General features: G+C 39.1%; 1 protein-coding gene across 2 annotated transcripts in view; it reads right to left on the bottom strand.

Annotated features, from left to right (window-relative positions):
* Positions 1–15,974, bottom strand: part of LOC127442284 (serine/threonine-protein phosphatase 2A regulatory subunit B'' subunit alpha-like) — a 123,777-nt gene that overhangs the window by 51,462 nt on the left and 56,341 nt on the right. The window contains exon 3 of one of the 2 annotated variants that reach the window (XM_051700186.1): positions 4,865–5,018. The exons of the other annotated variant lie outside the window; for it this stretch is intronic. The gene's annotated coding sequence lies outside the window, so the exon portion shown is untranslated. The remainder of the gene's footprint in view (positions 1–4,864; positions 5,019–15,974) is intronic. 2 annotated transcript variants of the gene reach the window in all.

Genomic DNA, 15,974 nt, shown 5'->3' with positions numbered 1-15,974 from the left:
ATGCAGTACAGTTTGCAAAATGCAAAAAAACATGTTGATCCAGTAACATGTCCTACTTGACAATTGTCACAGACAGGTCTCTTGCTGATTGTAATGGAGGAAGTGGGAACCGGGTTTACAACCAAAAGACTTTTAATTCAACACAACATAAATTTGCTTTTCAGCATAACAAAACCATAACGCACACACATCTCCGTGTGCTCTCTCATTCTGATGATTTTTCAGTCCAACAGGTGGAATGCACATGTTTAGCGGCTCCTCTTTATCCCTCTCCAGGCTGACTGCGGTAACTCTGCGCCAGGTGTCCATCCTAATGGCCCGGCCTCGCCCTCCTCCTCGTCACATACCCCCAACGCCTGATTCAGGCCGGGGAACCAACCGGCCTGACTTACTTCCCACCTTGCTTCCTGGAGGGGAGGTGTTGCCCTTTCGGCCGTCCTTCCACCAGCTGGTCTTCCCCGCCTCCTGGGAACATGAGTAGGATGAGGGGAGGGAGAGAGAAGAGGGAAAGAGAGCAGCAGAGTCCTAGATAGAGAGAGAGAGAGAGAGGAGCGAGAGAGAAAAAAGAAAAGAAAAAGAGAAGCGAAAAAGAAAGAAAAAAACTCCGGTTCCCGACCACGCCACCATTTGGTCCTCAGCCAGCTGCACAGATGTCCTCAGAGATGCCAGGTGATGGCACTGGAACCCTCAGCCATCCATTCTGGTAGCCTGCTGATGAACTGCTCCAATACCACTGGATGGATCGTCCGTCAGCAGCGAGGGCTCTCTGATGGCGCATCTTCCTCCAATCCCGGGTTTCGATACCACTATCGCAGATAGGTCTCTTGCTCATTGTAAAGGAGGAAGAGGGAACCGGGTTTGCAACCAAAATACTTTTAATTCAACACAACATAAAACTGCTTTTCAGCATAACAAAACCATAACGCACACACAGCTCCGTATGCTCTCAAATTTAGTGGCTGTGTGCACCTCCCTCTCTCTCTCTCGAACTGGTGTCTCCTGCTCCTCTTTATCCCTCTCCAGGCTGACTGCGGTAACTCAACGCCAGGCGTCAATCCTAATGGCCCAGCCAAGGACTGCCCACCTCCTCGTCACAACATTATACAACACAAATTTAGTGGTGACACAGAATGTCACCTTTGCTCTATTACTTCAAGTCTAAAGAAAAACAGGCCTAATCAGTGACCTAACTCTATTACGCATTTTTTCGTTATATTTCAGAGGTTCTTATTCCCCTTATGCACCAGAGAAACTAGCGCGCAGCCATCTTGAAAATTTTGTCTCGGAACTTCAGTTCTAGCAGTTCTATATAGATATCTGTGGTGTTGATGTCAGTGTAATTAGCTAGCAAAGTGGATTTACAGGTTATAGAGTTGTCATAAGCTATCATGAGTATTTTAAAGTGTTCAGGGAATCTCATAACAACTGGAAGCAGAGCGGGGAGATTTTAAAACAAGAGTGCTTCATTCATAAATACACAATATCCAACCTTCAAGCTGTGGACGTACTGATATGCCTCTGTGCTCATGAAACTCCAAGAGACAACACAAAGTCATTAGAAATATCGCGTATAACACCTCTGACCACCTTCTTGTGTCATTCACCCATCATGTTATGTATTTTATAAAACAATTTGAGCGTTAAACCGGGACGGGGGAAGGGGTGCAACTATATTTATACACACACATATACATGTGAAAGTGTATGTTTTATTTTATATTCCATTTACAACTATTTAAATCACATTTAAGCCTCTAAAAAATGTAGGGCATCAAATTAATTTAAAAAAGTACAATTTTACTTTTCTTTAATGTTGATCTTGCATTTGTAATAATACGAGCTGTCACTGTTGGAAATTTCATATCAACTACACATTTTAACACAAATTATTATTAAGTTGAATCCTAAATATTAAGCAGAATTACACGTATAACAATTAAACGCTTGTATTATGAAAAAGTGCAGTGTGTCATAGCTGTTTGAATGTGATCTGCCAGGTCCAATTTACTTCCACGGGTGTTGAAATAGAGGGGTGCTGTATACTTGCAACATCAGCTCTTGGGGAAAAATACTTTCTGTGCTCCCACACGTAATTCATTTTGATCGACTCTTCTCAAAATTCGGAAGAGCGGAGCGTGGAAAAGGGGCGGGACTGAATAAGGTGAATAAACTCTCTGGGAGCCCAGATTACACCCCAAAAGAGAGACAAAGATTTGTATTGCAGCAGGAAGCTACCAGCAATCAGCAATTCAATCTTAATTAGTGTCTACTGTGTTGCAACAACGTAAGTCAGATGGAACAATGCAGCAGTGGCCATAACTATTCACTCTCTTATGAAGACATCAGAGCAGCATGAATGCCCTGCCTAAAGAAACAAGATAATCAGCAGGAACCCTCTGCCACATCAAAAGATTCCTTGGAAAAGCTTTGCACTGATAATCAGTTGCAACAGCTGCTTTGCTAATAGTAATGAATGCATATATTGTGCATCAGTTTCTTATAAGGTTCTGATTCAAATATCCACTGCACATTGCCTGCTCATCAAAATATCAAAGGCTTCTCACTGACTAACTGACCTTGAGGTCACAAAGTCAAAGCAAAAGACAAGAGAGGAGAGACACACTTATGTTGTTTATTTTGTCCAACCAGACAAAATGTCAAGGTGCATTTTACTTCCAAGTGAGGGAACAGGACCCTGAACATTTTCATTGGATTCCATTCATCCTCTTTTCCTCTAATTATTTTCCTGTTTCTCTCACTCATCCCCTCTGGGGCCTCCAAAAAGATTTAGAGGGTTAGATGATGACTGGTGGCCAGAAGCTCTTGAAAGAACATGCTGTCTGCATGGGAACAAAGTTGCCCCAGTAGCCTCTAGCCCAGGCTTGAGCTCAAGTACAGGGAGTGCAAATGGGACAGTTGCTACTTTACTGTAGATGGACAACAAAAAACAAACAAAAAAAATCAGCAAAGAGCCAAAGATTCAAACAGAGAGGGACACCGGAGGGTGGAACAAACCAAAAAAATAAATGGCGGGAATATTTGTGTGTGTGTGTGTGTGTGTGTGTGTGTGTGTGTGTGTGTGTGTGTACTGAAAACAATGTTAGACAACACGCACTTGCTATACATATTACAAACTCAAAGCGGCAGCTCTCCAGCATTGTGAGCGGACACGTACAGTAAGATTTGTGAAAGCGCAAAGCGAAAATGTACTAGCAAATTCCATCCATCCATCCATCAATCCACATGCCATGCCAATGATAAGTACAAGTAATTAAAAATATAATTCAAATAATTAACAGCATCGGGAAGAAACATTTGAACATCAAACTGAGATTCATATTTATACTAATAAATGGTGTCAGATCAACTTTACACACACAATAAAAGAATGTGTATTAATATTTACGTTTTAAATATAAGAGGAGGGATATCGTTCTGCCAGAGAAATGAAGCTGAGCCATAGGAAGAAGAAGCTGTCTGTCACATTATTTAACCAATCAGATCAGAGTACGCTGATCAACCAATACCTTATTCGATTGGTTAGAAAAAGCAAGTAGACCCACCTTCCCCTTCGCGCTTATAAAAATCTTGAGTGAGAAAGTCGTTCAACAAGTGTGAGTGCAACAAATGGGAAGACAGATCATTGTATATCGGATTATTTCTGGAAAATATTTTTGCCACAAACACAAGTCATTTTCACATTTGCAATGGTTTATTTTTACAAATACAGACTGATTCTACGCGGTCAATAAATGTAGCTGTTCATGACACCCTTACTTTGCTTGCATATCGCTGTTTGCAGGTTTGCAATGTTTTTGGCCATATGTTATTTTTTCTTACGCTTGCAACTTGATTGACACCTTTACAAAATGGTCTCTGCGCATGCAAAATGTTTTAACGCATGCCATTTTATTTACAATTTCACAACTCTTACTCTGTGCATGCAAATCTTGTTGCCATTAAATTATCTTCATATAGACATACATTTGGTGACTGCTGTAGCTTTTCACTGTAAAAAAAAACAACTATTAAATTTACAGTAAAATGCCAACAGCTGTAGTTGCCAGAAATTCACCATAAAAATACAGTGACAATGTTTCAGGCATTACGGGATGTAATTTAGGTGCCTGTATGTTTTACAGTTCACTACCATTTATATTATTATTAGTGTAAAGATAGTAATGCACTAAAATAGCACAAATTGAAATAACATTAAAATCTTTCCAAAGTCGAAGTGGGATGTTGACTAATTGAAAGAACTAATCCCCATAGGTTGCTTATTCGTTGCATTTTTATTGACTTGCTCAATAATGGAAATGTTTTAATTTTAACCAAAAAAAAAAAAATTTTTTTTTTGTAGAACTACACTTGTGGCTACTCTGCTAAGGCACCTGTGTGAACTTAAGGGGAACTGATTTACAGTACGTTCATTAAAATGACTTTGGGACCATTTGGTTTTAAGTAATTGCAAAAATGGCTAAGAAAAGGGAAATTAGTTCAGAATAACTGTTTAGCATCATTTGTTTGCAGATGCCACTTTTTTTGATATTTTGTTATTCAACAGACAATTGGATGGCGGTTGAGAGAAAATAAAGATCCTAATGGAGACTGGCGCCGATAAGACAGAAACTCGACCCTGGCTCCTAGTACCGCAGTGCCTTGCAACTTTGGTGACAGTAGTACGACCATCCAACTTGGATGATAGACAGCCACAGGAGAACTGCATACTGATGACACAGTCTACCAGGATAGACACATCAGTGTCCAGTCCGGGAATGCAAAGCATTGCTGACTCACACTCAATCCCCATCCACACAACATACTGTAGGTGCTTTCTGATGTTCACCATATCCACACCCCTTACCAAACACTCAATGAGGCATCCTACTGGAACAGGGTCTGTAGGAAGTGTAGTGCTGGTTTTTCCCACAGGCTTGAGGGTGAGAAGCAGGGATTACGGGAAGGTGATAGTCCTCCAGCTGTCCAGAGTCTTTCAAAATTATTCACGGTGACAACCTCTGATGAGAAAAGGGGGAAACTACTTAGCAAGCAGAACATCAACTCATTCTACCTGATTTCTGCTTGTGTCCAGACCATGATTCTCACACAAAGCACATTCAACTTTAAGACTGATTAAGGGCGGGATGCAATAATTCCTTAAGGGCCAGTTAATAAGGCTTGTTTACTGGAGGCATACCCAATTTTTACAGATATCTACATCCAAAATGTGCAATGTTTGGCATACTTCAGGACCAAGATTGGGGAACTTTGCACCAGAGTTTTTACTGCGTTAGAGAACAGTGCAAATCCATTGATTTCAAAGGGTATCGTGCATTGCAAGGGTTTGTGAAAGTGACACTCCATTATGTAAAGGAAATGGAAAGAGTAGGAAAGAAAGTTGAAATCTGTTGACCAATGAGAATTTCAGACAGGTGTCTGTAGATGTGCTTTTGGAAATCCAACATGCTGCATTTCGGCTTGATTTCAAACTGGCCTGTCTCATTCCACAACCTCAAAACACATGTGATGCATCTATCAATCAAACTCTCTGTTGTTGCATTCTCTAGAGTGCTGGCATCCCTTTCCTCATTAATCAATTCAATAATATTCAGGATGTAATTTGCAAGTAGATTTATTTCTATTCCACATTAGATATCCTAAATAGAAAGGTGTTGTGGCTGACACCACATTATCTTCTCTCTGCAACTTTTAGAGAGATTTTATAAAAAATCTCAAAGAAACACAGAACAGTAAAAGGGAACCCAGGGTAACATGTCAGCTCCTAAAAACCACTATTGGGTACAAACCATCAACTAGGGAAAAACATGAATTGGTGTTCAAAAATGCCTATTACCTGCTGAGTACAAACTGTTAAACTCCCAGAAACCTCAAACTTTGCAAAAGTTCTGGTTCATACGGTTAGCAAAATAGAAAAGCATGTCTTAGCATAGCACCTCATAAATATCTGTTCCACAAAGCTACTAAATAAAAGACATAGAACCTCCATTAATCATCAGTGACTTCATTATTCAAGTTAAACTTGTGCACAGAGACCAAACTCACGGTAAAACAGCATAGTGTTTTCACAGTACCTATTGCAATTATTTCTTTACAAGGAACATATTTCGTAAGTCCTCCGGAAAAAAATATATTTATGGAATTTCCATGTAAAAATGCAAAAAACTTATAGGAGCCTACCTACCCCATAAAATTAGCTCCTGCCACCAGTTATTAAATTAAGGCATATGTATGTCAGCATAACTAATATGATGTATTCATTGTAAACAATATTTTTCAGTAGACGTTATCCTTCAAAAGTATCTGCTGATTTGATTTCTTAAAAGGTTAACTGTGTAATTTCTATAACATTAGTGGCATCAAATGGAATAAAAAAATAAAAATAAAAATAATAATAATAAAAAAACATTCCTATACCCCTTCTGCCCATCTCTGTCTTCCATTGTTTGGGCAAAACAGTTTTTCCCATTCTGAACTCATGCCATTGGTTGAGCCAGACGTTTACATGCTCCATTATGTGGATCTGTGCAAGAATGACCACCAGCAATTATGCACTAAGGCAGAGTCTTTTCCACTACATTCCACCATTCACTCACCCACAGTCAAATGACCACAGTTACCTCAAGTATGACCAAAAGAATTTACAAAACAGACAGTAAAATCATGTATTCAACTGCCATCTGAGAAAGTCATTGATAACTGCTGATGGATGGGTGGTCTCCAGAGGTAAGCATTGCTTCAGTGAGCTTGTGTTTGAAGCCAAGAGTCAGGTTTCAGTTGAACACTCCAGTTTGCAGATGAACCTCAGAAGAACCTGATCTGTGGTCAAGAACATCTTAAGACTTTGCCCAAAACACTCCATAAAGCAGAGCTCATCAGAAAGCACTGCTGACCATCTCAAATTACTGTCAAACATACACACATGTGCAACAAATCTTATGTTGATTTGTGTATTTGGTTAAGGTAGTACTTCATGTTCCAAAAGAAAACTTGTGAAACAAAAGCACTAAGCACTTTCTTATAAGATGCTTTGGATATGCTAAACTAAGCTCAGTTAAGCACTATGCCTGTTTTATTGTCTACAGAAGTCCAATAGCACAGAAATTTCCACATAAAGGGATCTTTGAATATTTATTAATGTTTACAGCATTACTAAATATCTGCCATCCTCAGCGGTCACAGAAGAGGTAAGGGAACCAATAGAGGCAGAAAGCTCATGGCCGATAATGACTTAATGGACTGTTCTGCTGAAAAAATGTTTGATCAGTTTTCTCAGAAAGCTACATATGCCCAAAATAAAATGAATTAATGATGATGAGATAGACAGACTGCCTGACAATGAGGAAATAACAGACAAAAGGAACAAGAGAATCATGTTTACAACATGACTTCAAATAAGTATAAATAAGCAAGTCTGTGGCATTACAGTATAATTAAAATTTTAATAAAGCAATAAGCCACAACAACCCATATGCTACAGCAAATTTTACTATGGTTAAGACGTTTATCTGAATTATGGAGTTCATTGGCCATTTTAATGGTTTGTAACAACTTGCTGCATTAATATACAGTAGAACTCAACTAACATGTGGTCACAGTTGAGAATATTTTAGCGATTTTACTACGACTTCAAATGTGACTTATACAATCTGACTGGACAAGCGGCATTCCAACAGTTTTGCTATTTCGTTCAGTTCTGGAACTTTTCACTGTTTGTATCACTCTTTAGGGTTCGTAATAGAGAACCAGTTCATGACTTTGGGATCTGTTAACTGTTCTCGCACACGCAATTTTCCATCGATGCGGGCTGAACACTATACTAAAATACTCTGACAGTGTTTCCTACATCGCACTTTAATGGCAGCGCTGCTCCCTACATAATCTACAGGCTGAAACATGCAGCGCAACCAGTGTATTCTGAATCCTGAACAAATGACTCTTATGAGCAGGCTCTTGTACAGAACATACAGTGCCGAGTGTTGTCCGATTCCCAAACGACTGATTCTTAAGGACACGATATGCTTCATACGAAATCGAAGAACGAACGTTTGTGATGTAATTTAGAACAAAATCTGGCCAAAAATAAGGTGATTTTGTGTTTGTTTCGGTGGTTGTAAAAGCTCGTCTGGGAAAACTTTTGGGAAAAATCCTTACCCGCTGCTAAACACATTTTTACTGCCACTGGTCCATGTCATCTGTAGGTGTGACCTAGTGCTCCACCTACCTTGAGGCCAACCATTTAATTAGTCTACAAAAGGGAATAAAATCTACTCAAATACTCTCAAGTGCCCATTCACTCATGTGCCATCTGCAGCAAAAGCCATTCTCACATCTGGCCAAAGTAAGATATACCTATCATCATTCTTTTGTCTTTATTCTGCACATTAACATGTTTATACACACTCATCTTTGCAGTAGTATTAGTGTCATCATAAATTACAATAACAGAGTGCAATCGGTGCATATTATGGCCGCTTATATAGCATGTAAGCGCATTAGTGTCATGAATTAAGAATGTTAACAAGACAAATTAAACATTTTCTACTGCATATAAATTATTATTACTTTAAAAGTTGTTGAATGAACTTCTAAATGCCTCCTAGAGCGGTGTGGCGGTTGTCTGAATGTTCGCAAACAGTATACCGTTGCTCGGCTATTTTAAACTCCTTTTTACCCCTGAATGAAGAACAAATAAGAACTTCTCCAGAAGTATATCGGGGCCTTTATGAGCCTGTTCTTTAGAATCCTCAGCATGAAACACACAGCACTCTCAGTGTTGTCTGATTCCCGAATGTCTCTAATGATCCGAAATGAGTAGGATAACTGTACTGTAGTTAAAAGCCACTTGACCAAGACCACTGCAAATTAGCTATTAAGAATTCATTTAATTTTTAATGAACTTTACCAGTTTTGGGGAATGAAAGGTCAGGAAAATGTGACTATGCCTGAATGTTGCAAAAAGTTATTGGATGCTCAGCTGAGTTTGAGGACAAGGTGATCTATTTAAAATGATTAACTGGCTATAGTTGTAGAGCATTAAGAAGAAAACTTCTGCAGGCTATATTTTTATACTGATTCATTCACTGAATTTTGACTCAAGCATGGCAGGGAGCAAAAGCATATATTAGGAGGCATCACAAAGTCAAATCTAACTTGGCTTATACAGTCTTAAGCCAAAACATACTCCATGCAAATACATGAAACCAGCTGCTACTAGCTATGCAAGCTCAATTTCTTGTGTTGTTGCATGCAAAATGTATTAGACCACAAATCATAACAGAACCAAATATAGCTGCAAGCAGCGATACCGGGGTCAAGCCAATTATTGGCACCATGAGCAGCAAAAGAAGCTTTGTGACATGTTTTTGGTTAAAGTCCGATGAACGGTGTATGAGGAGTTAGAAAAAGTAAACTTTCAATCATAAAAAACCCAATTTATTTTAAAAATAACTAAAAATAGCTACTTCTTAGAATTTTTGTCCAGTATGTGGTGCTGTTCTGAAACTGCTCAGGTAGCATCTGGGCATGATGGTTATCATGCAGGAAAGCATTCAAGAGTTATAAGCCAAAATAGCAATTTTTCTAAACTGTCTCAGAATCTATAATGTGTTTATTTAGTGTTGTACTTCAGACCTGTGAGACTTCAATCAGGTAGTGCAGTTACTAACTGGTTGTTCAAATGACAATGTGTAATTAAAGATAATTTGATGAGTCTGGTCAAAGTGTTGTTCCTCTTTCATTCTTATCTTATGGCTTTTAACATAGTGACAGTCAGCTCAGTCATGGGAATGCTGGTAGACACTTGTGTGTTTGCTCTTCAAAAGTGATTAGCAGAGGTGAGAGACAGAGAGAGAGAGAGAGAGAGAGAGAGAGAGAGAGAGAGAGAGAGAGAGAGAGAGAGAGAAAATGAGGGGGTAAACAGATAAAGACATTAGAGAGAGGAGTGAAAGAATAAATAGGGAAGCAGGAGGGAGCAAAGGAGCAAAAGCCCTGGTACTGTCAGGACCTATTTCACATCAAGTGAAAAGAGGCTTAATAGGTTTTTGATCAGCTAAGTTTTGTATTCACCTTTAACTCCATCATTAACATACCAGCATCGCACTGTTCCTCTCCAAGTCAAAATCCACAGTGAACGGTGAACTGATCCAGATTTAACTCTTCAAGAGCTTCCAAAAATAATCCCTCTCAAATTGGGCCATGGTGTCTGATGGACCATTTAACATCATGGCATAGACGTTGCGTATCAGGCATGGCTGGAAAGAATTGCTCTGCTTCAACATTTCTTCCCACATCAGTAATCAAGCACGTTTTTTGCTTTCAGACTGAGTCAGACCTCTGTTGCTTCAACCCATCTACACAAGACACCAAAATTGGCTTGTGGAAAGTTTATAAAAAGAAGCAAAAGCCCAAATGAGTAGGATAACTGTACTGTAGTTAAAAGCCACTTGACCAAGACCAACCACTGCAAATTAGCTATTAAGAATTCATTTAATTTTTAATGAACTTTCCCAGTTTTGGGGAATAAAAGGTCAGGAAAATGTGACTATGCCTGAATGTTGCAACAAGTTATTGGATGCTCAGCTGAGTTTGAGGACAAGGTGATCTATTTAAAATGATTAACTGGCAATAATTGTAGAGCATTAAGAAGAAAACATCTGCAGGCTATATTTTTATACTGATTCATTCACTGAATTTTGACTCAAGCATGGCAGGGAGCAAAAGCATATATTAGGAGGCATCACAAAGTCAAATCTAACTTGGCTTATACAGTCTTAAGTCAAAACATACTCCATGCAAATACATGAAACCAGGTGCTTCTAGCTATGCAAGCTCAATTTCTTGTGTTGTTGCATTCCAAAATGCATTAGACCACAAATCATAACAGAACCAAATATAGCTGCAAGCAGCGATACCGGGGTCAATCCAATTATTGGCACCATGAGCAGCAAAAGAAGCTTTGTGACATGTTTTTGGTTAAAGTCCAATGAACAGTGTATGAGGAGTTAGAAAAAGTAAACTTTCAATCATAAAAAACCCAATTTATTTTAAAAATAACTAAAAATAGCTACTTCTTAGAATTTTTGTCCAGTATGTGGTGCTGTTCTGAAACTGCTCAAGTAGTATCTGGGCATGATGGTTATCATGCAGGAAAGCATTCAAGAGTTATAAGCCAAAATAGCAATTTTTCTATCTCCTGACCAGTAGGGGGTAGTGCACCAAAACACTGCAGGTAATTCAGGGCCTAATGGTGATGACACGTACCAAGTTTCGTCCCAATCCCTCAAAGCGTTGCGGAGATACAGCCTCAAGTTAAATTTTGCACGTTCTTTGTCGCATTCGTTGAAGTGCCATTCGAAAACGGTATGGTTTATCAAAATTCTGTGAATAACTTTTTGTCGTGAGTGCCTCAAGATGATGCAGGACAATTTTTGTGCAAATCAGACAAACGGCCTAGGACAAGTTCGAAAAAGTAGGTTTTCAAAATGGCGGCATATTGTGCAGTCGAATCGTCTTGAGCCAAGGAATCAGAGGGAAAAGAATTTCATTTCTAGGACTCACGGTTCAAAAGTTATTAACATAAACATGAGTGCAAATTTGGGCAGTTGGTGGCCCTAAAGAGTTTGAGGTAGAGACACCAAATTTGCTGTGGTAACAGACTGTCCTCTATCTGTGTGCCAAATTTCATAACTTTCCCACAAGCGGTTCTATGGGCCATAGACTCAAGAGCGGAAGAAGAAGAAGAAGCGGAAGAATAATAATAAGAGGAAAACTAATGAAAACAATAGGGGTCTTTCGCCCCTTTGGGGCTTGACCCCTAATAATATGTGTTGCAGTCTCAGCATTGCTGCAAGGGGCGCAATAGCGGACATTAGTGTGAACTGTCCACTTCTATGGGGAGTTTTCTCTTTCAAGCCAACTACTGTCATGATGGAGTAACAGTTTGAAGAAAGTATTACTGAGCAAGCAAGTTAAAGTCAATATATTAATTAATATATATAAATATATTAATTAATATATAGTAAATAGTAACTTACCTGAATAATATACATCCAGTTTAATGGCATATACAGTTGTGCTCAAAAGTTTGCATACCCTTGGAGAATTGGTAATATATGTATAATTTTTAAAGAAAACATTAGTGAGCAGGCAAAACACATTTCTTTTATTTCTTATGGGATTCATATTCAACTGTAGGTTATAACAGAATGGCACAATCATAAAACAAAACATGGCAACAAAGAACAAAATGACCCGTTCAAAAGTCTGCATACCCTTAGTTCTTAATATTGTGTATTGCCCCCTTTAGCATCAATGACAGCGTGCAGTCTTTTGTAATAGTTGTCTATGAGGCCCCAAATTCTTGCAGGTGGTATAGCTGCCCATTCATCTTGACAAAATGCCTCCAGGTCATGCGAAGTCTTTGGTCGTCTTGCATGAACCGCACTTTTGAGATCTCCCCAGAGTGGCTCGATGATATTAAGGTCAGGAGACTGTGATGGCCACTCCAGAACCTTCACCTTTTTCTGCTGTAACCACTGGAGGGTCAACTTGGCCTTGTGCTTAGGGTCACTGTCATGCTGGAAAGTCCAAGAGCGTCCCATGTGCAGCAAATTGCAAATTGTCTGCCAGTATTTTCTGATAACATGCTGAATTCATCTTGCCATAAATTTTCACAAGATTCCCCGTGCCTTTAGAGCTCACACACCCCCAAAACATCAGTGAGCCACCAGCATGCTTCACAGTGGAGATGGTACTCTTTTCACTATAGGCCTTGTTGACCCCTCTCCAAACATAGTGCTTATTGTTGTGACCATATTTTGGTCTCATCACTCCAAATTACAGTGTGCCAGAAGCTGTGAGGCGTGTCAAGGTGTTGTCGGGCATATTGTAACCGGGATTTTTTGTGGCATTGGCGCAGTAAAGGCTTCTTTCTGGCAACTTGACCATGCAGCTCATTTTTGTTCAAGTATCGTCGTATTGTGCTCCTTGAAACAACCACACCGTCTTTTTCCAGAGCAGCCTGTATTTCTCCTGAGGTTACCTGTGGGTTTTACTTTGTATCCCGAACAATTCTTCTGGCAGCTGTGGCTGAAATCTTTCTTGGTCTACCTGACCATGGCTTGGTATCAAGACATCCCCAAATTTTCCACTTCTTAATAAGTGATTGAACAGTACTGACTGGCATTTTCAAGGCTTTGGATATCATTTTATATCCTTTTCCATCTTTATAAAGTTCCATTACCTTGTTACGCAGGTCTTTTGACAGTTCTTTTCTGCTTCCCATGGCTCAGTATCTAGCCTGCTCAGTGCATCCACGTGAGAGCTAACAAACTCATTGACTATTTATTCACAGACACTAATTGCAATTTAAAAAGCCACAGGTGTGGGAAATTAACCTTTAATTGCCATTTAAAAATGTGTGTCACCTTGTGTGTCTGTAACAAGGCCAAACATTCAAGGGTATGTAAACTTTTGATCAGGGCCATTTGGGTGATTTCTGTTATCATTATGATTTAAAAAGGAGCCAAACAACTATGTGATAATAAATGGCATCATATGATCACTATCCTTAAATAAAAGACAGGTTTTTTTGCATGATCAGTCATATTTTCAAAATCAATGCCAAAATTTCTAAATTTCTGCCAGGGTATGCAAACTTTTGAGCACAACTGTACCTTTGAAAGTAACACTATTGCCCCTTTCAGTATACTGAGGTTATCACCAAAGTAACGCAAGAATGCACGTTAAGCATGTTCAACCAGGCCACGTGCTGGCCATGCGTTGGTCAAGTGCTCTCTTTTGTGTATGCATACCTGCGTAAAGTATGTTTCTGTCCTTATAGCATCTCCTAACAAGGCACAATGCAAGTAATTTGTTTGTCCACATTGAACGTTAATCAGAATATTTGATGCTTAATGTACAATTATGTGGAGCAGGATATTGAACCAAAGAGATTTAATGGTGGGCGAGGCAACCTCACGCATCATATAGCATAGTCTAAATCAAAACCAAGTGATCAACAAAAGTTCTGTTGTCCGTCACTTGTCATGGTTTGTTAGGACAAAAACTCTAGACAAAATGTTAAGCTGTTTTGAGGAGCTACTGGTATGGTATGGGCAAATACAACGAGGAAAGCTAATAACACTAGAGGATTGGGAATGATGAGAAGGAATGAGAGGGAATTATTTGAAGAAGAGTGGATAAACGAGCTGACACCATCTTGATCACATCCAGGAGTTTGAACAAAATGTGTAAGACCTTATTAGCCACATAAAAGAAACAGACAATGTGCTAAGGAAACAAAAAATATTTCATCCTAAAATAACAATATGAAAAATAAGGTTTGATTTTCTTTGGCATGTTCAAATGAGAAACAATGAGTCATGCCTTTGCTTATCCAGCACTTCCTGGCGTTTTTAAAAGAGCTGGACCTTATAAGGCTGAGAGGGGTTCTTTTCCTTCCTACACTGAACACGGCCTTAATAATTAATCACTCTCTTTGGGGTCATGTCAACACAGGCCTTACTTCAGATTGTGTCAGTGCAGAAAGACTGCCTGACACTTCAAAGCGGTTTTGTTCAACAATCCAAATGTCTCTGCTAAAATAACAAAAGACGGCAAAAAATCAGCGAGGTCAAGTTACAAACCGCAGTTACAATAAACACTGCCCAGAACAGTTAAGCTGCACCATCAATTTAATTGTCTAGTGCAGAACTAAAGGCAGAGTTCAGTAAGATTTCACTATTGTGATTTGAGAAGTGGTCAAATAAGAATTATGCTACATTGGAAACCTATCTACATAGAAAATGTGTGCATTATAATTAGGGGCAATGACTAAAAGGTCATCGAAGCCACAGAAGTTCATGTGTACAAAATGGGTGAAATGGATTGTCCCCATCTTTCAAAGTGTTTCTGCATAAGCTGCTGGTAGCAACAAGATTAATGAAGTGATTAGTGGTACAGTGGCAGTTTGCTTTCTGCCTGGCTGTAGATAAATAGCATCCAGAGAGTTGAAAAGCAAAATATGGCCAACTTATAATTAAATAAGACAAGCTGATTGCCTTGACAGAACAAGATGAGGACTGGAATGAGATGAGGAATGGTTTAACATAGAGCATTTATATATTTATATATGTTCTATAATATGTGGTAATAATGTACACAAATATATATGTACATTCAGGACTGGACTGGGTGGACTGGGTCCAAAATATCTTGCTTTACTTTCTGCGAGACCTTTTGGCACGTGACCACATGACCAATGGCAGGGTTCACACATTCTTCCATAATACACAATTTAAACAAGATATAAGGACCGGAAACTTTTACTCTTGGGGTGCATCTCTGATTAATAACACCTTATAATATGTAACACAGCAAGAGAAGCTGCTATAGTAGGGCTCCAACCCTACTTTGATTTGGTCACGAGAGAGCACACGAATCAGTATTCAGATGACCCAATCAAGAATTGTTCTGCTACATCAAACTAATGTGAATCAGCCAATGCATTATTCTATTCATTCTTCTGGCTAGGTGAACCGTGTATGAGCTAAATTTGTTCCATTCACATGAAGACTATGACCCATTCTTTCAGGTCCCATCAATGAAACAATGGTACTTTAGTCTTGAACAAGAGACACATCCACAGATGTTCTAGATCATGCTTAACTGCACTAGAATACCAAAGGAACCTAAAGACTTTCCCCACAGACACCTCCCTACTTTATGAGAAACACAGTAGCAATATAAAAGAGAGTATAGGAATACCACATTACATTAATACACAGACGCACACCTGTGTGCCCAATAGAGTGCCAGTGACGGTCCACTTCTGAAGCCGCACTGGTTCCAGATGTATTTTCTATTGTTCTCACCACTGAAACAAAACGACCAGCTCAGGGATGTATCACAACATTACAACACTTTTCTTGAAGCAAAGTAGTATTTGAAAATCA

Source organism: Myxocyprinus asiaticus, chromosome 6 (assembly GCF_019703515.2).
Source record: "Myxocyprinus asiaticus isolate MX2 ecotype Aquarium Trade chromosome 6, UBuf_Myxa_2, whole genome shotgun sequence".
NCBI lineage: Eukaryota > Metazoa > Chordata > Actinopteri > Cypriniformes > Catostomidae > Myxocyprinus > Myxocyprinus asiaticus.
This window is presented reverse-complemented; position numbering and strand designations above follow the sequence as displayed.